The sequence below is a fragment of the Heptranchias perlo genome, chromosome 28, assembly GCF_035084215.1.
Source record: "Heptranchias perlo isolate sHepPer1 chromosome 28, sHepPer1.hap1, whole genome shotgun sequence".
NCBI classification, from domain to species: Eukaryota; Metazoa; Chordata; class Chondrichthyes; order Hexanchiformes; family Hexanchidae; genus Heptranchias; species Heptranchias perlo.
Window position 1 is genome coordinate 28,377,184 of NC_090352.1, and position 23,253 is coordinate 28,400,436.

Genomic DNA, 23,253 nt, shown 5'->3' on the forward strand with positions numbered 1-23,253 from the left:
TCTGATGCATCTCTTTCATGGGTTGCCTCAACCAAAGCAATGTATTCATAGGGTGAATCCGTCACCTTCAGCCACTCACAGGTCTGTTCTTTCTCCCCCTGTAAGAGAAGAGAGTACAAAACGCAAGGCAGAGGAGCAGAACTGGAGGTGGCCCATCACGTAGTGGAGGTGACAGATGTGGAGGAGGAGGCCATGGAAATAAGTCGGACCGTCGCATGCCTATCCATCGGAGGTGGAGAGACTGGCAACACGCAGATGGCTGGTGACAGAACGTTAATATCTTTCACACATGTGCTGAATTAATTTTATCAATGAGTGAACTGTGCCAGACCTCAGTATGGTCATTGGAAAGATTGGCACTTTTGCGATGAACCGTTAATATCGCTTTCTGTTGTCTTCCGGGACCTTCCGCCTTCACGAGGAATCAGCAGAAATAGAAGAAAGAAATTCCTCACAGGACATACAGCCATGCACCAGCGCTGATACTCGCACTTCAGTGGGTCATGTTAGACAGTTAGTTGGGTTGTCACCTCCTCCTCAGATGTACCATGGAATAGATCCATTGCCTCCCGCACCCCCACCCCGATCCTGATCTTGTCAGTTTGACGGGCTCCAAAATATAGGTAAATTTGTCTGAACACAAGAATTCTCAGCCTCAACAAAGAAATCTCAATCTCAACACAAAGAGCTCCCAGCCAAACATTTGTCTGAGAGAACTGAGTGCCCAGCTGCAATATCTCACCTTCTATTGAAATGTGTCATTCACTGATTTAAAGGGTCAAATCAGCTTCGGCTGCAACTCGTCTCCGTGTCTATGGCATGTTTCAGAAGCCACGGGAGACCCGTTCAGGAGAAGTTAAATCCATTTCTGTTTGCAGAATCCACAAAAAATTAAATAGCTCAAGTGTTTCAAGTACCTGAATTGGCCCTTTAACTATTGGCCCGCCCACCGGCTTTAAGTAGGTACTGGACTTCTGGGTTTCTGTTGTGCGCGCGCATCCTTACGCGCCTGGATTAAACCCAGAAGTGGGCACTTTGGAGCCAGGATGCAGTCCCACTCCAAAGAGTAACTATTTTCACTGCCCACCCGCTGCCAACCCACCCGTTCATGGGGATTAAAGTTACCCCCCAAGAAACAGCCTTGTGGCTCTTCTCTGCCCTGCCTCCAGTACTTGAAGGTCTCCCTTGTCTCGTGGTGACCAGAACTGGACACAGTACACAAGTTTCAGTCGGACCAGAGCACTATACAGTTGCTCATGATAGACAGGGAGAAACTGTTTCTCCTGGCAGGAGGATCAATAATCAAGTGACACAGATTTAAGATAATTGGCAAAAGAACCAGGGGGGAGATGAGGAGAAATTTTTTTACGCAGCGAGTTGTTACAATCTGGAATGCACTGCCTGAAAGGGTGGTGGAAGCAGATTCAATAATAACTTTCAAAAGGGAATTGGGTAAATACTTGAAAAGGAAAAATTTGCAGTGCTATGGGGAAAGGACAGGGGAGTGAGACTAACTGGATCGCTCTTTCAAAGAGCCGGCATGGCATGATGGGCTGAATGGCCTCCTTTTGTGCTGTAAGATTCTATGATTTCCTCTGACTTGTATTCTGCTGTTTTGATCATGTAGTCTATTGGCTTTGTTGACTGTTGCTCTGCATTGGTTGGACATGTTGAGCATTGAGTCTGCCAAGACTCCTAGGTCTCTTTCAACTTCAGCTATTTCAACACTACTCATGAAGTAGATGGGTTTCCCATTGTTCCTTCCTATGTTGAGTACTTCACATTTATTAGTATTCAATTTCATCTGCCTTGCCCTGCCTATTAAAATAATGTTTTTAACTCATTTTGTAAATTCTTTTCTGCTTCTCCTAGTTTGGTGGTGTCTACAAATTTGACCAATTGAGTTTCTGAATTCAGGTAATTGATGTAAATTAAAAGAGTAGTGGCCTCAACACTGAACCCTGGGGTATCCTGCCCACTATGCCCTCCCCCTCCATATCGACATGGTTCTTGCAAATACCCATTATTTTCTACTCTTCTGCCTATTTCTTATCCCCTTCCAAGTTTTATTCTGAATCCCCACAGCTTTCTGCTTAACTAGTAGCCTTTAGTGTGGAACTTTATCAAATGCCTTTCCGAAGTTTAAGTTCACAGTGTTGTGCGGTTCATCATAACAGTTCATCTGGGTTGCCACTTCCTCAAAGAAATCAAGGAAACATGGTCAAACAGGATGGGTCCTTTCTTCCGCATCATTGTCCTTGCCCAGGTGGCCCTAGAGAGGGAGCTTGTGGTGTCCACTGGTACACTTGAGGCCTTTCGCAACCGGTGGGCACCACAGCGTGTCGAGGCAATAATTGACACTCATAATTGTATTATGATTTAATTATTATTTGTGTAATGTCGCAGTATTGAACGTGGTTATTTGTTTTTTGTTTCATATTTGTGGTGTCTTAGGGTACTTGCCTTAATGGTTTTTGTTCCTGTCTGATGACACTGGGACAACTCCGTGTCACCCCTACAGGTTTTTCATAAAGGCCCTTTCTAAAGCCATGTTGACTGCTGTTTACTAATTGTTGTAGAGTAAGTTCTCAAGTTTACTCCTGATAATCAATTCCATTATTTTACATGGAATTGAAGTGAGGCTAATGGGACAATAAATGCCTGTATCTATTTCGTCACCCTTTTTGAATACAGGTGCACTTCAGCTGCATTTGCGTCCTACCCCAATGTTCCTCTATTCCTTGTTGATTCAATTTCTTTTGAATGCAATCTTTCTTAAAAGTTAACTGTGGGTTTGAAGAAATTACTCCTTAAATTAGGTTTGCGATGTGATTTCTGATGATTACTCCCAGTTCTTCCTCTCTGGTTCCAAATACATTACTTCTCTACATCTACCTGATTAGTTCCTTTCATTATTTTAAAATCTTTCTTCCAAAAAGGATAGATAAAGCTTTTGTTCTTTTGTGCTACTTTTGTGTTTTTTTGCCGATTGACCAAACTTGAAGATAAAATTCCATGTTTGTATTCAACAATAAGTTATAAGCATCACTTGCTTAGACTCTATTTATGCATTCTAATATTCTTATTCCCTTGGCAACCGCAGACATACAATGACAACATTTTCAATGTTTTTTAATACTCCCTCCTGAATCTCATTCCTAATTCTGCTCATTTGACTAATGTTGCTTTCATTGTGCCATCATAATTGGTACTTTTAGGATTAATGTGCATTATCTTGTGGTCTCAATGATAAATGCATTCAGCGAGTACAATGGCCAGTTATTAAATCTACGTGGATTTCTGAATTAAAAGCCGCTCAGAATATTAATGCTTTTGTATGCAACATACAAACTGAAGCATTCTAATTACAGTACCGTCACAAAGGTAAAGATACAAAAAGCTGGATTTCTAGCAGTGATATGTAAGGGGATTCTGCTTGGCAATTGACAATTACCATCTGTTTCCTATTTTCAATTAACTTTATGTCACATAATCGTAAATTTTGGTTAATTGTGTGTAGCAAAATCAAATCATATACAATCCTATATGAAATTGTCTGAGCGAATAGCAATTAAGTACATATTGGCATAAAGAGTATGGAATAATGTTCATTTAGAACATGTACATGTGAGATAGCTTTACTTCATTTTTAAGTGAATGTGCATCAGAAAACATCTTCAAGCCACTATGAAGTCAACTGACAGAATTGAACCTCCTCAATCTGTAAATAAATTCACATATATATAATGCTCTTTATACATGCTACTGATAGTTTAATCTGTGCTTCACTGCATGTCAACCAGTTCAATAAGATTTGCTAGGAAAGGCTCAGTGAACATTTAAAAACCATGGAATGAGAAGTCATGTTTGGCCCATCAAGCACATTCATTCTACAGATCATCTGCAACTCTTCTATCATGGTGTCTATCAAACCTGTTCAATTCCCTGAGGAAAGATTCTTCAAAGTGTCGCCATGACACCCAAAGGCAAATCAAGGAAAATTCCAGAAAGCCAATCCAATCTTGTGCCCTACATAATACATTCTGAACCAGTTACTTTGTTTTGGTATGACATTTTCATAGTCTCAGTAGCCCAGGAGCTGTAATGTTACATGTCACTTAAAATTATAATGAAAGATGCACTTGAGTTTTTTCTGGTGTTGTGGGAATTACTAATACATCATCTGGTAAAAGATGTTCGCTTCAGTTTTAAAATGCTGTGAAACATGTCATTGAAGTTCTTTTGTCAAATCAAGAGAAGTTCATCATTTGAATTTTATTATACCATGTGACAGCGTAATCCATTCATGTAATATGAAGGTCATTACACCTAAGTCTTACCGAATGCGTCATGCAAGATTTCACATAAGAATAGGTTAAGATTCTTTTCTCGTGTTTTGTGAAAGATCACAGACTTGAGCTTATATGCATATACTTGTCATTCAGGAAAGATTTCACTTCAGCGGGTAGTGATCACAATACTTTATTAACTATTAATACAAAATTCAATGCAGATTATTTACAACTAAAAAAAACTCAAGGATAAGAATTTTAAATTTAAGAGCCATTGTAGGTCAGTGAGGACAGAAGTGATGAGCAAGCAGGACTTGAGCTGAAGTTTATGGAGGGGAACTAGAGGTTGGATAAAATTCTGTACTCCCAAATTTACAAGGCTGCACTGCCGTTGGACACCAATTGAAATGTGTTCAAATGTCATTCAGAGGAGGTGTTGTTGTCATTGTCATCATTTTAGTCTCTGCCAGTATTTTAAAACTGGAGAATCAGGACTCGGTTCATAATTCTAATAACTGTCCCTAATTACCATATTCTGCCCTTCAGTCATTTCCTCTGTGAAGAATATCATTCTTAGCCATTACTGTCTGGTTTTTAAACAGGTGTTTTATTTGTTGCAACCATTAGTTCCACTTGCTCTTCAGGCAATCTTATGTCCTTTCCTCCCCACTGATAACCATAAATGGCCAGAATGTAGTTGGTCTAATATTCCTATATTCTGATCTTGCAGTCGTTTCCAGAAAATGAAAACATTCAGATGGTTCGTAGTCAGATTTACCAACAATGCTAATCCATTGTCATCTGCCCAAAGCAAATTCCAGACCCAAGTTTTTAACTTTTAAAAATATTTCACACATTCACTATTCAATCAATACAATAATGTAAATAATATAATTACAGTTACATTAATCCTTAGGATAATTTAATTCTATTATTTGTAGCTGAAGTATATTTCACTTCTCTATAGAAGCACATACGACATGGAGAACCATATATAGTATAATGGAGGCCTGCAAGTGGTGCCACTGAAGTTTCAGAAAACATCCAGGAGCTATGGGGTTTACATTACAGATGATGTGTAACGAGGATATCACTGATACTTTTTTGAAGGTGCTCTTTTGGTTTCCTCCATGCTCTCCTTCATATTCTCTGCTGTGCTTCCACTAGGCCATGCACTTCCTACAGCTCACAGGAAGGAAGGTGACTTGCTCTGAACCCTCCGCCTTGTCCCTTTCTGAGTAGAGATTGGAAGCTTGCAACAGTGGCTCAGTGATGATTCCCCATTCCCTCTCCCATGGGGAGATGATTGGGTTCTACTCACTGCCACTCCATGGCAATGTAAAAGCTGCACCATGGGGGTAATTTAACCACTGTTTCTTTCTTTCCGCCCCCATCTGTCACTATGCGGCCTCTTCCCTAAAATCAAACTTTTGTTATTTTGAAAGAATAGGTTCAGAAGAATGTTTTATTTTGCTATCTATATAAGTGTAAAAAATACTTCATCATAAAGCATTACAAAAGTTGATTCCTATGAACTTTTGCAGCTTCAGAATATTTCATAAAGGAAAAGCACCATTTCTAAAATTTAACAGAAAACAACAATGCTACAAAACTGAACTACTTTCAAAAAGTTTAGAAAAGACAATTAATGTATATACATTCACTGTAAATAAAATTTCCTTGTGCAAGTGTCATGTCTTCAGATAGAAAAGTTTTCGATGACACGTGTTGTACATTCTGTAACAGAAAATAAAATTTTTAAATGTGAAAGTTGGAATTTGTGTTTGCAAAAATAATTCACAGGTTTTAATTTTACTTTTTGTATTTTAACACACAGACATTCCAACCTCACCATTAAGCAGACACTCCAAGCTCACCATTAGTGCCAACATTCCAGCTTCACTATTAGTGTTGACTCTCCAGCCTCACCGTTAGGCTGACACTCCGACCTCACTATTAGTGTAAATGCTCCAACCTCACCATTTGTGCCAACACTCCGCCCTTACTATTAGTGCTGTCACTCCAACCTCACCATTAGCATAACACTCCAACCTCACCATTAGTGCTGACACTCCAACCTCACCATTAGCATAACACTCCAACCTCACCATTAGTGCTGTCACTCCAACCTCAACATTAGCATAACACTCCAACCTCACCATTAGTGCTGACACTCCAACCTCACCATTAGTGCTGACACTCCAACCTCACCATTCGTGCTGACACTCCAACCTCACCATTAGTACAGACACTCCAACCTCACCATTAGTACAGACACTCCAACCTCACCATTAGTGCTGACACTCCAACCTCACCATTAGTACAGACACTCCAACCTCACCATTAGTACCGACACTCCAACCTCACCATTAGTACAGACACTCCAACCTCATCATTAGTACAGACACTCCAACCTCACCATTAGTACAGACACTCCAACCTCACCATTAGTACCGACACTCCAACCTCACCATTAGTACCGACACTCCAACCTCATCATTAGTACAGACACTCCAACCTCATCATTAGTACAGACACTCCAACCTCACCATTAGTACAGACACTCCAACCTCACCATTAGTACCGACACTCCAACCTCACCATTAGTACAGACACTCCAACCTCATCATTAGTACAGACACTCCAACCTCACCATTAGGCTGACACTCCAACCTCACTATTAGTGTAAACACTCCAACCTTACCATTAGTACAGACACTCCAACCTCACCATTAGTACAGACACTCCAACCTCACCATTAGGCTGACACTCCAACCTCACCATTAGTACAGACACTCCAACCTCACCATTAGTACAGACACTCCAACCTCAACATTAGTACAGACACTCCAACCTCATCATTAGTACAGACACTCCAACCTCACCATTAGTACAGACACTCCAACCTCACTATTAGTGTAAACACTCCAACCTTACCATTAGTGCCGACACTCCAACCTCACCATTAGTACAGACACTCCAACCTCACCATTAGTACAGACACTCCAACCTCACCATTAGTACCGACACTCCAACCTCACCAATAGCGCGGGCATTCCAACCTCAACATTAGCACGACACTCCAACCTCATCATTAGTACAGACACTCCAACCTCATCATTAGTACTGACACTCCAACCTCACCATTAGTGTAAACACTCCAACCTCACCATTAGCGCTCAAACTCCAACCTCACTATCAGTGCAAACACTCCAACCTCACTACCAGTGTAAACACTCCAACCTCACTATTAGTGCCGACACTCCAACCTCACCATTAGCGTGGACTCTCCAACCTCACCATCAGTGCAGACATTCCAACTTCACCAATAATGCAAATATCCTAATCTCACATTGCCAAGCCATTAAATGTTTTTGTACTTATAGTTCATGCCATAGAGTTGTTATCTGTGGGTTTGCACTGATGATTTGAACACTCTGAAAAATGAGAGGAAATGGAAGTCTGAGGATGAGACAACTGGTTCTATCCTAGTTCCTCCGAACTGCGTGGGAAGAGGTCTCAACGCAGGTGGTCAGGGATAAAGGGGAAGGAAATTTTTGGGCGTGTATCTGTTGTTCAATTTCTCCCCATTTTGTAGAAAAAAAATTATAGCACTGTGAATATTTTGATTGATGTTTCAATTAATTTTTCTGATGAACTGCTGTCAGGTCTCAGCACCTTATACTCCCCCTTTGAAGCAGTGATATGTATTAGGGGGTGGGGAGAATCAGGAGGAATCAGACATACTTGTCAATAAAGCAGGCCCTTGCTACCCACACAGAAAGTGCAAAGCAGTTCAAATCTTTACAAATAACGAATATATTTACATGCACAAAATGATGGGACTTTTAAAGCTAAAACGTACCTTCACTGCACAGTAAAGTGGTTCACAAAGACCCACTTTAACTTGTGGAGGGATCTGACAGCAGCACATGCAAAGTGGTAAAAGTACACATAAATAGCTGACTATATCACATCAAAGTGTATGTATGCTTCACAGATGTTGCTGTTAAATAACAACCAGATGCAATACAATATCACTGGGTTGAATTGATGTGGAATGTTAACACAGTGGAGTAATGTTATAAATATTATAATGCCCCATAAAATACACAGATTTTAGAGCAACTGGAAAAGAGATGTTAATTCAAGGAACCAAACCCTTAAATCTCATCACCACTTCCACGTTAAGTACATTTTCTTTCTTCTGAAAGACAATTATTATTATGGATTAAAGTTTTTATTTTAGAACTATTCCAAATGCAATCATAGATGCACTTATGTGCGACGCATATTAGCTTAACATATTCACAATGCAATATGATTTTTAATCAGGTAAATTTGGCACAATTAAGTGTTATAAATTAGATAGACAAGTGGTGAAGGATGGAATACTACAGCCTGGTCTTCAGTCCCTTCCAAGCCTTTATTCGCAGAGATTCCCCTTACACACCCACCATAGCCTAGATAAGCTCTCAAATAAAAAGGATACAAGAGAGTCCCCAATTGACACACACCATCTCAATACAATTAACACTTAATTGATATAAATCACATGATACAATTAACATTAAGTAGTTGGGTGAGGGGTTGTGCCTGAAATTCCTGGTGTGATGATTTCCCAATCTTGGAGCGGGGTGTTTGCAGGGACTGCTCCCTCAGGGAGAAAATGAGGTAAGTCAGAGGGTGAGTCACTCTAGGCTGCTCTCACACACCCTCAGTGTCTACTAATCAGCATTGTCAGGGACCTGGATCAAGATGTTGCACAAGGGAGAAGGTTTAATTAGGAGAAGTACATCCTGATGGCTGAGTGTGTAAAAGCATAGCTCCCTAGCATGATCCTCAGCCATTCTTGCAAAAGGTTCCGTCTAGAAAAGAGAAGTCTCAGGGGTGACCTGATTGAGGTCTTTAAGATAATAATAGGCATTGATAGGGTAAACAAAGAGAAAATGTTTTCACTTTTGGGGGAGTCCAAAACGAGAGGTCATAAATATAATATAGTTGTTAATAAATCAAATGGGGAATTCAGGAGAAGCTTCTTTACCCAAAGAGTGGTAAGAATGTGGAACGTGCTACCACAAGGAGTCGTTGAGGCAAATAGCATAGATGCATTTAAGGGGAAGCTAGATAAGCACATAAGGGAGAAATGAATAGAAGGGTATTCTGATAGAGTGAGATGAAGTAGGGAGGGAGGAGACTTGTGTGGAGCTTAAACGCCGACATAGACCAGTTGGGCCGAATGGCCTGTTTCTGTGCTGTAGTTTCAGTGTAAACTCGATCTCTTTACCAAAATCTTGTGTATGCTGGACAGGGAATTGAGTGCTTGAATTGGCATAGGTTCAGGTCGGTGATAAAAAAAAACCCATCATTTCTAATCCAGAAATCAGAGGAGAAAAGGAAACAGTCAGCAGGATATTAATGAGGGTCCTTTTCTAATCCCTTGTAGGAAAACAGAGGGTGAGTGGAGAAAGAATGACCTATAGACAGTTCCAAACCACCCAACTCTCGTTGAGCCAGTACCTACTGACTATCTGGAAAGTCAAGATTGGTACCTGATTTTCACTATCTGAGTAAGAAACTGGAAGGCTACTGGTTACCACACCCATTTCCTAACCATGTACCCAACATCAACCAACATTTTCAGGTGAGGCGAACATAAGAACATAAGAAATAGGAGCAGGTCACATGGCTCCTCGAACCTGCTCCGCCATTCAATAAGATCATGGCTGATCTTCTACCTTAACTCCACTTTCATGTCCTGCCCCCATATCCCTTGATTCCCTTAGTGTCCAAAAATCAATCGATCTCAGTCTTGAATATACTCAATGACTGAGCATCCACAGCATTTGGGGTAGAGAATCCTAAAGATTCACAACCCTCTGAGTGAAGAAATTTTTTCTCAACTCGGTCCTAAATGGCTGCCCCCTTATCTTGAGACTATGACCCTAATTCTAGACTCTCAGCATCTACCCTGTCAAGCCCTCTAAGAATTTTTTACATTTCAATGAGATCACATCTCATTCTTCTAAACTCCAGAGAATATAGGCCCAATCACTCCCCATGGGACAGCCCTCTCATCTCAGGAATCAATCTAGTGAAGCTTCGTTGCACCCCCTCTAAGGCAAGTATATCCTTCCTTAGATAAGGAGACCAAAACTTCCTTAGATAAGGACCCCTATATAATCGCAGCGAGACCTCCTTACTCTTGTACTCCAACCTCCTTGCAATAAAGGCTAACATACCATTTGCCTTCCTAATTGCTTGCTGTGCCTGCATGTTAACTTTATGATTCATGTACAAGGACACCCAAATCCCTCTGACGACCAACATTTCTTAGTTTCTCAACTTTTAAAAAAATATTCTGCTTTTCTATTCTTTCTACCAAAGTGGATAATTTCACATTTCCCCACATTATACTCCATCTGCTACTATCTCGCCCACTCAGTTAACCTGTCTATATCCCTTTGCAACCTCTTTGCATCCTCCTCACAGCTTACTTTCTGGGTATCATCAGAAAACTTGGATACATTACACTTGGTCCCCTCATCTAAGTCATTGGTATCTTTATCATAAAAATCTAAGGCCCAAGCACTGATCTTTGAGGCACCCCACTAGTTACAATTTGCCAACCTGAAAATAACCCATTTATTCCTACTCTCTGTTTTCTGTCTGTTAACCAATCTTCAATCTATGCTAATATATTGCCCCCAATCCCATGAGCCCTAGTCTTGTGTAACAACCTCGTGTGTGGCACCTTATCGAATGTCTTTTGAAAATCCAAATATACGACTTCCACTGGTTCCCCCTTATCTACCCTGCTAGTTACACCCTCAATAAACTCTAATCAATTTGTCAAACACGATTTCCCTTTCATAAAACTGTGTTGACTCTGCCTAATCATATTATGATTTCCTAAGTGCCCTGTTACTATCTCCTTAATAATAGATTCTAGCATTTTCCCGACTATTGATGTCAGGCTAACTGGCCTGTAGTACCCTGTTTTCTCGCTCCCTCCTTTCTTGAATAGTGGGGTTGCATTTGCTACCTTCCAATCCACGGGGACCGTTCTAGAATCTAGGGGATGTTTAAGCTAGAAAAGTGTAGTGCTATGCACGTGGGCAGGTGTAATGCTAAATATACGTACACCGTACAGAGAATGGAATTAAAGTCAGTAGTGAAAGAGAGATTTGGGTGTTATAGTGCATCACTCTAAAGGTCCATGACCAATGCTGTGAAGCTATAGCTGTAGCTATGAGGCTTTTAGGTTGTTTTCAATTCACTATAAAACAAAGCATACCATTTTGTCCTTGTATAAGTCCTTGGTCATGCTTCATTTAGAATTCTGTGTCTAGTTTCGGTCTTCACATGGTGGGTGATATTGAGGCTTTGGAAAGGATATAGAGGAGGGCCACAAGATTAATTCCCAGTTTAAAATGCCTTAGTTATCCAGATAGGCTCAAAGAGTTGGGTCTGTACACCTTAGAAAAGCGTAGACTCAGGTGATTTGATTGAGGTTTATAAAATAATGAAGGGACTAGATTGTGTTTATGTGGACCAATTATTTCAACTGGATGGATTAGGGAGAACCAAGGGTTATGCCTACAAGTTATGTAAGGACAGCACTAAGTGGGGTAGTTCTTTTACCAGAGAATAGTGGACCTGTGGAACAGGCTGCCGGCACATATGGTGAGTGCTGATTCACTTTATTCCTTCAAGAGAGAGCTGGATCTGTTTTTGGCTGGGACGGAGATCACCTTGACAAGAGGTAGATACTCTGTAATATAATTCAGGGTCAATGTCATCTCCTGGACTAGTTTTGATCGCCGAAATGGGGCAGAGAGGAATTTTACAAATTTTTCTTTTTCCCTAATTGGTCTGGATTGTAACTGTTGTTTCACCTCTCCCAGGACATTGCAATGGCTCTGGGTGGGAAGGGAGTGTCTGTATTATGATGCATAGGGCATCACAACTGTATGGGACAGGCTGGATGGACCAGTGGTTCTTTTCGTGTCCATCATTCTTGTATGTTTGCATGTATCAGCGTTTCACGGGTCCACAATGTACAGAACTGATGCTTGCACTGGTTGTGATATCAATCTGCCACTAACATTACACTTGACTTTTCATTGACAGCGCTCTGTGTGCAGGGGAACCTGATTTACTATTTTAACTTGTGCCAAAAATGGCATGTACATGTCAAGGTAAACGACTGCCATTATGTGCCCAACCCATCTGTGACACATATTACATGTTCTGCCATTTTTACACTTTTCCAGTTAATTTTTTGATTGTGGCTTTACTTTAGCTAAACATTATCGCATGAATCTATAACCACTGTAACACCACATTTTAGAATAAGGGAGCTGCTGTCTTAGAATTCATGCACAATGAAAGCAGCTTCGCAGCAGTGTTTACAGAAAGCAGATTACTTTTGTTGTGTATTTGTCTAAGAATTAATTAGTTATTGATTTATAGCTCTATCCTTTCAAATACTTCACACTTAAAAGGTGTGTGCCTGACAGATTCTAGGAACAGGAGAAGGTAATTTGGCCCAACATAGATTAATTCCACCTACCCACCTTCTCAACTTATCCCTCAGTCCTTTCTCTCGACAGAAACACATCCAATTGCCCCTTGAACCCATTGATAACGCCCACTTCAATGGCTTTTCTTGATAACCTATTTCATAGTGCTTTTTACCTTTGTGTGCAAAAAGTCTTTCCTGACTTCCCTTTTTACTCTTATGTTTGGACGCCAGGAATGACCTCTGTGGGAAGTCTTCCAGTCAGCTGCCGTAACTCCAGATAGACACACAAATTGGGCTTCCGCCAATCTTCCACCAAAGTTATGGCGGCCGATTGGGAAAACCCCCCTGAGGAAATTCCTGGTGGAATATTTAACTTGTATTACTTGGCTTGAAATGTATTGTCATAATGAACAATTTGCTTGGATTAACTTTGCCAGAATCCTTCACAATCTTAATAACTCAGTTCAATTTGAAGTCCTTTTTCGAAAAAAAAATGAGCCAAACTTCTTCAGCCTTCCCTCATAACTTAAGATTTTTGACACCAGATACCATCTTGGTCGCATCTACCCCCTCCCATGGACAATAATATTCTTCTTCTGATTAGATGACTAGAATGTCACAAAGTACTCCAGGAATTTCTGAATTGTGTGACATTTTATCACAAAGCTGCGATCAAGGTCTCCTGATGACCTAATAAAAGAACAAATTCCAATCTGACGATTGCAATGTCCAGAAAAATATGAGTACAAAAATGTGAGTTATCTTTTTATACTTTATATGTTCACTGTGGCAAAATATTTCAAACCAGGCAACATAAACAAGAACTTTAATGTCAAGGATGGTTTCATAAAAGCCCTGATGTTGGGACAATGACATTTTAAAAGGTCCTCTTATATCCATCCATTTTAGAAAAAAAATAGTATTTTGAGTACTTTAAATACTCCCGCTTTCTTCAGCATTTAATATTTGGAACTTTGTTTTGATAATTAATATTTTACCTGAAGACTTTCTATTGATTTGGGGATATTTTATGTATTTAATTAAGCTAAAAAGGAAAATCATTAGGATTTTTATATTAAGTGATTTAAATCTAGAAATTACAGTGTGATATTAGTTTGTAAATGCTTAATGCATTTTCCAGAAATTACTTTGTACTTTAATGGGGTGTTAACCAGTCTAAATAAATAGGTTAATGCCTCTATGGAATTATCAACATGTTTCTACTCTAAAGCAGAACATTGTATTTTCCAGGCTTTAATTAGCTATGGTCTAGAAATATTTTTTAATTCACATTTGTGTGTATTTGTTTCTGTTGTGCTTTGCAATACAACATCCTCTTGAACAGCAGCAAGAAGTTTTTCCCAAGTTACACCCATTAATACACTGTCTGTCAAAGGTCTGTTCGCAGCTGCCCACCAGTGAGTTCCCAGTTTGAGGTGGGATCTCCAGAGGGCAGTAGCTGGCTGCTTTCCCGCAGAGGGTGAGAGATAATTAGAAGGTGAAAAACCTTGTGTCCCTATAGTTGCAAACAGAGCAGCATAACAGGGCAGCATGCCTGCCTATCCTCTGACCTGGGGAAATACAGTATGACACAGGAGAGGGAGAGAGAGCACAGGAGAGGGAGAGAGAGAGGCAAATAACTTTTTAACTAGAGGATTAAGATGAAAACAGATAGGAAATATTCACAAATGCAATGTGTTTCAAATATTTTGCTCCAAATTTTCAATTTCCTTCATTTGGAAGAAGATTTTAGATTTCCTAATTTTGTCTTGTTCCATTTAACATTCACTATAGTACGCACTTTATTATACAACAACAACTTCCATTTATATAGCACCTTGAACGTAGAAAAACACCACAAGGTGCTTCACAGAAGAATAATCAAACAAAAATGAATATGAAAGAAGGAGATATTGAGGAGTGAATAGAACAGGTTAATATCAGGACCCAGAGGGATCAGAAGGGGTAAGTAGATGCCCTTATTTTAACTTCCCTCCCCTTCCGGTTTCTGCCAGGTGGGGTGAGTTAAAATCAAGGCCAATATGTTAGCTCTGACAGGCTATCCCAAATATTATTTAATTTTAAACGAGCTGAAAACAAATCAAAAATGATTTAACATCACTAACATATTTTGCTGGGCAGGTCATTTCTGGTCGACTCAATGTTAGCAATTCTACCACCAGCAACACTGATCACTGGGGTTATTGCAGGGAGCAAGGTGCTGTTTGGGGGAAATCAGGATAATTTGATGCCAGTCCCTGCGGTTTAGCTAACTAGCAATTTTAAAAGTAGGACCTTTGGATGAAGAGTCTGAAAGTTAAAGCACATTTCATGTCCTTTTTAATCATTTGGGACAAGAGGTTAAAGGACTGATGTGCATTCACAGAGTCCTAAAGCAATACGGGACTAACTTTCCCACCGAGGTACATTAGATCACCTCAGCACAGCGAATAGAGGCAAATTTGGCAGAGGGGTTGCATGGCTGTTAAGGGGGCCCATCCATTTTCCCTCTATATACTCATCTAAGTGATTCAATACACACAGGGAGAGAAAGATCTGCCCAATAACTCCACTCTAAAATAATGTATTTACATCATACAATTTTCAACTATCTTAAACATATTTTTAGTGATAAAGTAAAATAGCATGAAATAAGTGAACATTCTATTGTGCAATGTATTCATTCACCACTATATTACTCCAAATAAACTGTTAAAGGGAGACATCCTTGTCAGAATAAGTACTGCAAGTAGCAAGTACTCACTTCTAGATCACTCTCTGATTCTTTCATTGTTATTAATATTTTGGTGGGATTTTTTTAAGTCGTGAAAAGAGCCACAAATCAATGAACACAAAAGTGAGAAAAATTGATCACTAACCTGTCATACTTGTGCTACCAAAGATGCAGAATTCTATTCCTCGGTTACAGGAGTTCCAACTGTTGTTGCTCTAAAATTTAAATGAAATGTTCATGTTGTACTGATAATTAACAAACTGTTCAATCTAATTTTTATTATAAGGGACATGTATCAACCTGGTAAAATGATAGGGCTACATTTTCCACCCATTTCCCAATCATTTTATCAGGTCTGTAAATAGATGATATGCATCAATGCTTGCTGATGTGGTGATATCACTGTATTACCATCGTTCCCATGTTAAAAATAAAAGCTGTTTTGACAGAAGTGACAAGACATTCATGAAAAAATCAATAATCTACAGCGAGGATGAACTTTCCTGCTGGCCAATCTAGTGACTGTGGAAATGTAGCAGTCTTTGCTGGCTGTTTCAGGAGCTGCCTCTGCCTGAAAATCTTCCAAAAAGGGAAGGATCATAGAATCCTAGAATAATACAGCACAGAAGGAGGCCATTCAGCCCATCATGCCTGTGCTGATCAGTCTTTGAAAGAACTATTCAATTAGTCCCACTCCCCTGCTCTTTCCCCATAGCCCTGCAAATTTTTCCTTTTCAAGTATCTATCCAATTCCCTTTTGAAAGTTACAATTGAATCTGCTTCCACTACCCTTTCACCTCTTCTGATTTTCCTTTCTATTGAAATCAATGGAAATAAAAATTGGGAGAGATGTGTAACTGATCCGATAACCCCTGTTTTACATTATCGCCGAAAGTTAAAATTACCCCCAATGTCCCTTAACTTGATTCTCTATTCACTGATGAAAGTAGCTCATTAGTAGATAATATGCTACAGACACAAATATTCATTCTTCACAACTGACCAATAGTGAAACCATTATTCAGTAGCTCCATATAAACAGTGAGTTTCACCATAAATTTCCCTTTTCAAAAATCAAGCAGAGAATTAGGACTAACATTGCTTTTTCTGTCTGTTGGTCCTGTTGTTGGTTATTCCACAGTAAGCTAAAAAGTACTGGACTTGGTGGGGTCACTTGGCCTAACTGCGATTAAGTTTAAGTGCGAAGGAAATTAATAATAGAGGAGAAAGTCATTAACTCAGGGTGCTCCTGAGTTACTGTAGCTATCTTTCGATGTTAAGCTTCATGACACCTTTAAGATAGATGCGCTAGTGAAGTTGTCAGCATTTATCATTTAAACAAAGATGCTTCACATTTTTTTTTTAAGATATGGAGCTTTCCTTGATGGCTCAGTCAGTTAGTAACTGTGCTGCCATATAACAACAAACGGTTGCATTTATATATAGGTCCTTTTAATATGAACACTCCAAGACACTTCAGAGAAGAAGCAAGCATCAAGCAATGGAAGGAGAAGAGTTAGGGAAGATGACCAAAGGCTTTTGAACGTGAAAGATATGGAATTAGGATGAGCTCCAGAGAGTAGGGCTGAGATGGTTGAAAACTCCATCTCCAATGGTGGAAAGATAGGAGAGGGCAATGCCCAGTGTTGGCCAGGGGCTGCAGAAAACTACTGAGTTTAATTCGAATTGCTAACAAAGACACTAACTTTTGTACTGAAGTGACCTGGAGTTCAGTCACTGGTCTGAGCTGGCTGAAACCGGTTTGAATTTGTTCCGCTTCTAAGAGTCAAAAGGAACTCTGATGAGACACCAGTCCTTATTTTGAAAAGGAGTAATGAGGTGATGCTACCTAACCCCTTGGAACAGAGCCAATCAGGGGATGACACTGACCACTCGAGGAACTTTAAGCCAACTGGAGAAGACAGCATCATTCGAAAAGACAGGCTTGAAGTTAAAACTGAAGAATTGCAGACTTGTTGCCAGTTTGTGGGGAAAACTCCAGAGACTAACCATCGCGGAAGTAGGGACCCTACGTCAGGGACGTAGAGACTACGTCAGGGACATAGAGACGACGTCAAGAAAGAGAGAACGGACGCCTGGCCAGCAGCAGCTCTCCTTTCCGGGTAATATAATATCCTTTCTATTCTGTGACCACTCAGGAAGTGTTAGTCAGAGAAACCTAGTGGGTGTGCGTTTAAATCCTAGTTTGAGTATAAAACTGTATAACCTGCTGTAAACTGCATGCCTATATCTAACCAGACGTATAAGCGGTATGTACATGATCTAATAACGTTAATAAAGTGAATTGAGAATTAAGAGAGAATTGACTCTTCTGCCCTGTGTACTAAGCCAATAATTGTAACCGGTGACTTCCGGTCAACACCAGGATGCCAGAGTCAGAAGACTTGAGGGTGCGGAATGGGACTTAGGGGAAGAGGCAGTTACAGAGTTAGTATAGGGCAAGGCCGTGGAGGTAATCATAAATTAGGATCAGGATTTTGATTTGAATGTATTGAAGGATGGGGAGGCAGGATAGAAGTGATTGGTGAATAGGTGTTAGTGTGGGACTGAGATGTGGGTGGTGGAGTTTTGGATGTTAGAGTTTACATAAGGTGAAGCTTGGGAGGCTGGTACTATCAGCATTGCAGAAGTTGAGCTTGCAGTTTACGAAAGCATGGATAATAGCTTCGGCTGTGGGAATGAGATAAGGGCAGAGGTGGTTGTCATTGCAGAAGTGGAAATAAACAAACTTGATGATGGATAGGATATGGGGTTTAAATCTTAAATCAGGAAGATCCCAGGTTTGATCTCCAGTCTGTGTTGAGTTAGCTGATGTCAACATGGGTGGGGGTTGGGACAGTGAGTTTTTCTGGGCTAGGGAAGGAGGAGAAAATCAAACAAGATTCTTGCTCTTGATACTATATTGTGACTTCTGCTAGAAAGTGCACACGTATGGATGTCAGGTGAGTAAATGTTTGGGCTCAGCTCTGAGGGCCCCTTCCATACACACACACACACTCAATCAAATAGGCTGCTGTCTGGGCTCACACATGCAGAATGGCCATTTGTGTGAGATATGGATGACTGTGAGCACAATGCTTTCAGGAGAAGAGGGGAAAAATTTCAAGGAGTAGGAAGAGGAATAATAGGCCTAATAAATTTTGTTTTTAATGCATTTTATAAAACTATAATGTGAGTCTGAAGAAAGCACAACAAAGTATAAAACAGCTGTACTTACTCTGGATCTGTACTTTCAGGGTACATGTCCGCTACCGGGATAGAGAATGTCCCAAAAACAATGACAGCATCTTTACCATAGGGATCCTCCACAGGTTGCACAGGTTTCTGTCAGGATACAAAGAAGATGTCACTTTAACAAGGCACGTCTACCTCAGGCTTTGAATCAAGACGGCACTAGTTAAAAATCTCCGAGGTATTTCAATCTGTTCAGTAGCATGTGCTTCTACATCCAATCCCAACCTCTTCTCATTCATTTGCCACCACATTGCAGTGACAGGATTTGCAAAATACATGATATAATTCTGATAATAATGATATATGGCTCTTCTCTTTCCCTGGTAATGGCAACAATCCCCCTTTAAGAAAATCAAAGTATTCAAAAGCACAGCACCTTAAAAGCCCAGGCTTATTACATTAGGCTGCCAGACTCAGATTGCTGTATCTCGCAGATAAATAAGGTATCCAAAACACATCTGACAAATTCATTTTTATGAAACAAACAGGTAGATTTTCAACTTGCCATTGGGTGTAAAACTACCATTATGAATCAGCCGCCCATTATAGACAAGGTCCAATTTTCATTTCCATTGAAATCAATATCTGCTGGTCTTTATAAGGGGTGGCTGATTCACAATCCAGTTTTACTCCTGGGTGTCCAGTTGAAAATCTACCCTATAAACTCTTAAAGTGGCACTGACTTTATTCAAAAGCACTGAGTTAACTTTTCTTTTCAGCTTTTTTGCCAAAGACAAGTTTCACGCTACATGTCTGAAGAGCTCATTAGGGCAAAAGCTGAATATGGTTATGTGGTCAGGTCAAATAAACCATTCCTGTGAGAATACATACCTCGCAGCTTTACCCATTGAACAAACAGCACAATCAATCCTGTATTTGACTACAATGACACAGAAACATGCCAATTATGTTTCAAAAAGCTTTTCATGGCGATACAGTGATTCACAAATCCAATCTCCCACCCATTCAAAGTACAGTGATGCCTTTTAAAGCATTACATACAAGATTGATTGTGCTGTTTGTTCAATGGGTAACACTGATGGTAATGGTATATATTCTTGCAGGAATGGTTTATTTGACCTGACAACATAACCAAATGCAAGTTTTTCCCTAATGAGCTCTTCAAATCTGTAGCTTGAAACTTGGCTTTCAGCCCATACACATTAGCAATTCCCCACAGTCATATACTGTTGACATTGTGACAAAGATTTTTCTTGACTTTCCATCAAAATATGTCAAATTCAATTGTGATTTAAGAAAAACATATATTTTGATTGTTATTTCAATTTCAGGTCTGGGAAGTATGAAACATTTAAGTTCAGGTTTCTGTTAAGTGAACACCACCTTATGTCAGATGGGTTAATCACCCAACAGTGACCATCTGAGTGTCTATTTGAGTGTAATGTCTCCTGGGTGACTTAAACTTTTATCTTCATTTGCAGTGTTTTTTTTGTGTTTTGGGTGAAACTCCTAATGCTAACTTGGATTTTAGAAACAAAGAAACTTTTCCTAATATTTACCTGTACTAAACTTTTAAGTACTTTACTTTTGCCTTACAACTGCAAAAGAATCTCTATGATACCTTTCTGTGAGAGTATTTCATTGTCTTTTATCGAAGCACCTTGGGATGTTTTACTGCTATATAAATGCAAGTTGTTGTTGTCTATGACTTCATTATATTCAGATATATAAATAAAGTTAGTGATGGCTTACACTGAGTTTAAGACTGCTATTTAATCAAAAAGATTGAGTGATATTGCTTTGATTCGATCCGAACTAAAGTCTTATTATGTACTCCCAGCCAGCTATAATCTTATACCTGACAAATTCCAGATAACAAGCAATAAAAACATTCTCCATTCACATCAGTTATGAACGACAGTCAATATGCTTCCAACAGCAATAAAACCCTTACACAGATATCAACAATAATTATCACAATAACTTCAGCAGTCTGATGATTGTGCTCCCTCCAACCTCATCCTAGGGGAATTGCTCAATCATTGTCCTGCTCTGTGAGTTGTTTCCAAAGAAAACGATTGCTCAGTCACTCATCTGCTGTGGTGTCATTAGAACTAGCATGAGTGACATAAATAATCAACATTAAAGAGGGAGCGTTGTGCTTGAGCTACTGCTTCAATGCACTGTATCACTGTGTTAAAACCTTAGTAAGGAATCTAACAATACCAGGTTATAGTCCAACTGTTTTATTTGAAAATCACAAGCTTTCGGAGGCTTTCTCCTTCGTCTGGTGAGCGAGTGTGACACTCACTCACCTGACGAAGGAGAAAGCCTCCGAAAGCTTGTGATTTTCAAATAAAACAGTTGGACTATAACCTGGTGTTGTTAGATTCCTTACATTTGTCAACCCCAGTCCATCACCGGCATCTCCACATCATTAAAACCTTAGAGTTGACTCGACACAAATTTGTCTAATTCGTCCAAACTGTGAACTTTTTTGATCAAGCAGAGGTACAGGAATGGGTCACCAATTCTGTCTCTTGACTGGAAAACAGTGTTTTTTTTAATTCGTTCACGGGATGTGGGCGTCGCTGGCAAGGCCAGCATTTATTGCCCAACCCTAATTGCCCTTGAGAAGGTGGTGGTGAGCCGCCTTCTTGAACCGCTGCAGTCCGTGTGGTGACGGTTCTCCCACAGTGCTGTTAGGAAGGGAGTTCCAGGATTTTGACCCAGCGACAATGAAGGAACGGCGATATATTTCCAAGTCGGGATGGTGTGTGACTTGGAGGGGAATGTGCAGGTGGTGTTGTTCCCATGTGCCTGCTGCTCTTGTCCTTCTAGGTGGTAGAGGTCGCGGGTTTGGGAGGTGCTGTCGAAGAAGCCTTGGCGAGTTGCTGCAGTGCATCCTGTGGATGGTGCACACTGCAGCCACAGTGCGCCGGTGGTGAAGGGAGTGAATGTTTAGGGTGGTGGATGGGGTGCCAATCAAGCGGGCTGCTTTATCTTGGATGGTGTCGAGCTTCTTGAGTGTTGTTGGAGCTGCATTCATCCAGGCAAGTGGAGAGTATTCCATCACACTCCTGACTTGTGCCTTGTAGATGGTGGAAAGGCTTTGGGGAGTCAGGAGGTGAGTCACTCGCCGCAGAATACCCAGCCTCTGACCTGCTCTCGTAGCCACAGTATTTATATGGCTGGTCCAGTTAAGTTTCTGGTCAATGGTGATCCCCAGGATGTTGATGGTGGGGGATTCGGCGATGGTAATGCCGTTGAATGTCAAGGGGAGGTGGTTAGACTCTCTCTTGTTGGAGATGGTCATTGCCTGGCACTTATCTGGCGCGAATGTTACTTGCCACTTATGAGCCCAAGCCTGGATGTTGTCCAGGTCTTGCTGCATGTGGGCTCGGACTGCTTCATTGTTTGAGGGGTTGCGAATGGAACTGAACACTGTGCAATCATCAGCGAACATCCCCATTTCTGACCTTATGATGGAGGGAAGGTCATTGATGAAGCAGCTGAAGATGGTTGGGCCGAGGACACTGCCCTGAGGAACTCCTGCAGCAATGTCCTGGGGCTGAGATGATTGGCCCGCAACAACCACTACCATCTTCCTTTGTGCCAGGTATGACTCCAGCCACTGGAGAGTTTTCCCCCTGATTCCCATTGACTTCAATTTTACTCGGGCTCCTTGGTGCCACACTCGGTCAAATGCTGCCTTGATGTCAAGGGCAGTCACTCTCACCTCACCTCTGGAATTCAGCTCTTTTGTCCATGTTTGGACCAAGGCTGCAATGAGGTCTGGAGCCGAGTGGTCCTGGCGGAACCCAAACTGAGCATCGGTGAGCAGGTTATTGGTGAGTAAGTGCCGCTTGATAGCACTGTCGACGACACCTTCCATCACTTTTCTGATGATTGAGAGTAGACTGATGGGGCGGTAATTGGCCGGATTGGATTTGTCCTGCTTTTTGTGGACAGGACATACCTGAAACACTGAGACCTAGGGGTAGGAGAAGGCAGCCAAATTATTTAAACAAGACACAACTTTACAACAACAAAAGCACTCATACAGGCACAACCGTGGAAAGACACAAGCAATTCAGTTGCAATAAAAATATTCTCAGGATTTTATTTAACCTCCTCGAAGGGCTGATTCCTCTGGAAGTTTCAGCTATTTATTAAGGTGGTTCCCATTTCATTTTATTCATAAACATAAACCTGCAACTTTTAAGTGAATAATATGTTTTTGTCAATGCTATCTTCACTCATGGAGGGAGAAGTCACGATGTGGTGCTGTATCAGTTTTAATCTCACAAGTGAGAAAGACCATGCAACTCATGAAAGATAAAACTGAGAGTGTGCTGTGTAGGTATTTGTTATCTGTGGAAGTAAAGCTGATTTTAAGAGTGGATGCATTGAGAATCTGATTTATATCAGTCATTGTGTGTGCTTTATTAATTCAAAAAAAATAATTTAAAAACAATTATTAA

At 40.5% G+C, this 23,253-nt stretch overlaps 1 long non-coding RNA gene across 3 annotated transcripts in view; it reads right to left on the reverse strand.

Moving 5' to 3' along the window:
• Window positions 1-4,466: 4,466 nt before the first annotated feature.
• The window catches only part of LOC137344973 (uncharacterized), a 56,445-nt gene continuing 37,658 nt past the window's right edge, over window positions 4,467-23,253 (reverse strand). For all 3 annotated transcript variants that reach the window (XR_010968516.1, XR_010968514.1, XR_010968515.1), the window contains 3 exons: window positions 18,792-18,898; window positions 15,699-15,768; window positions 4,467-6,029 (listed from right to left, as the gene is read on the reverse strand). This is a non-coding gene — a long non-coding RNA (uncharacterized lncRNA). The remainder of the gene's footprint in view (window positions 6,030-15,698; window positions 15,769-18,791; window positions 18,899-23,253) is intronic.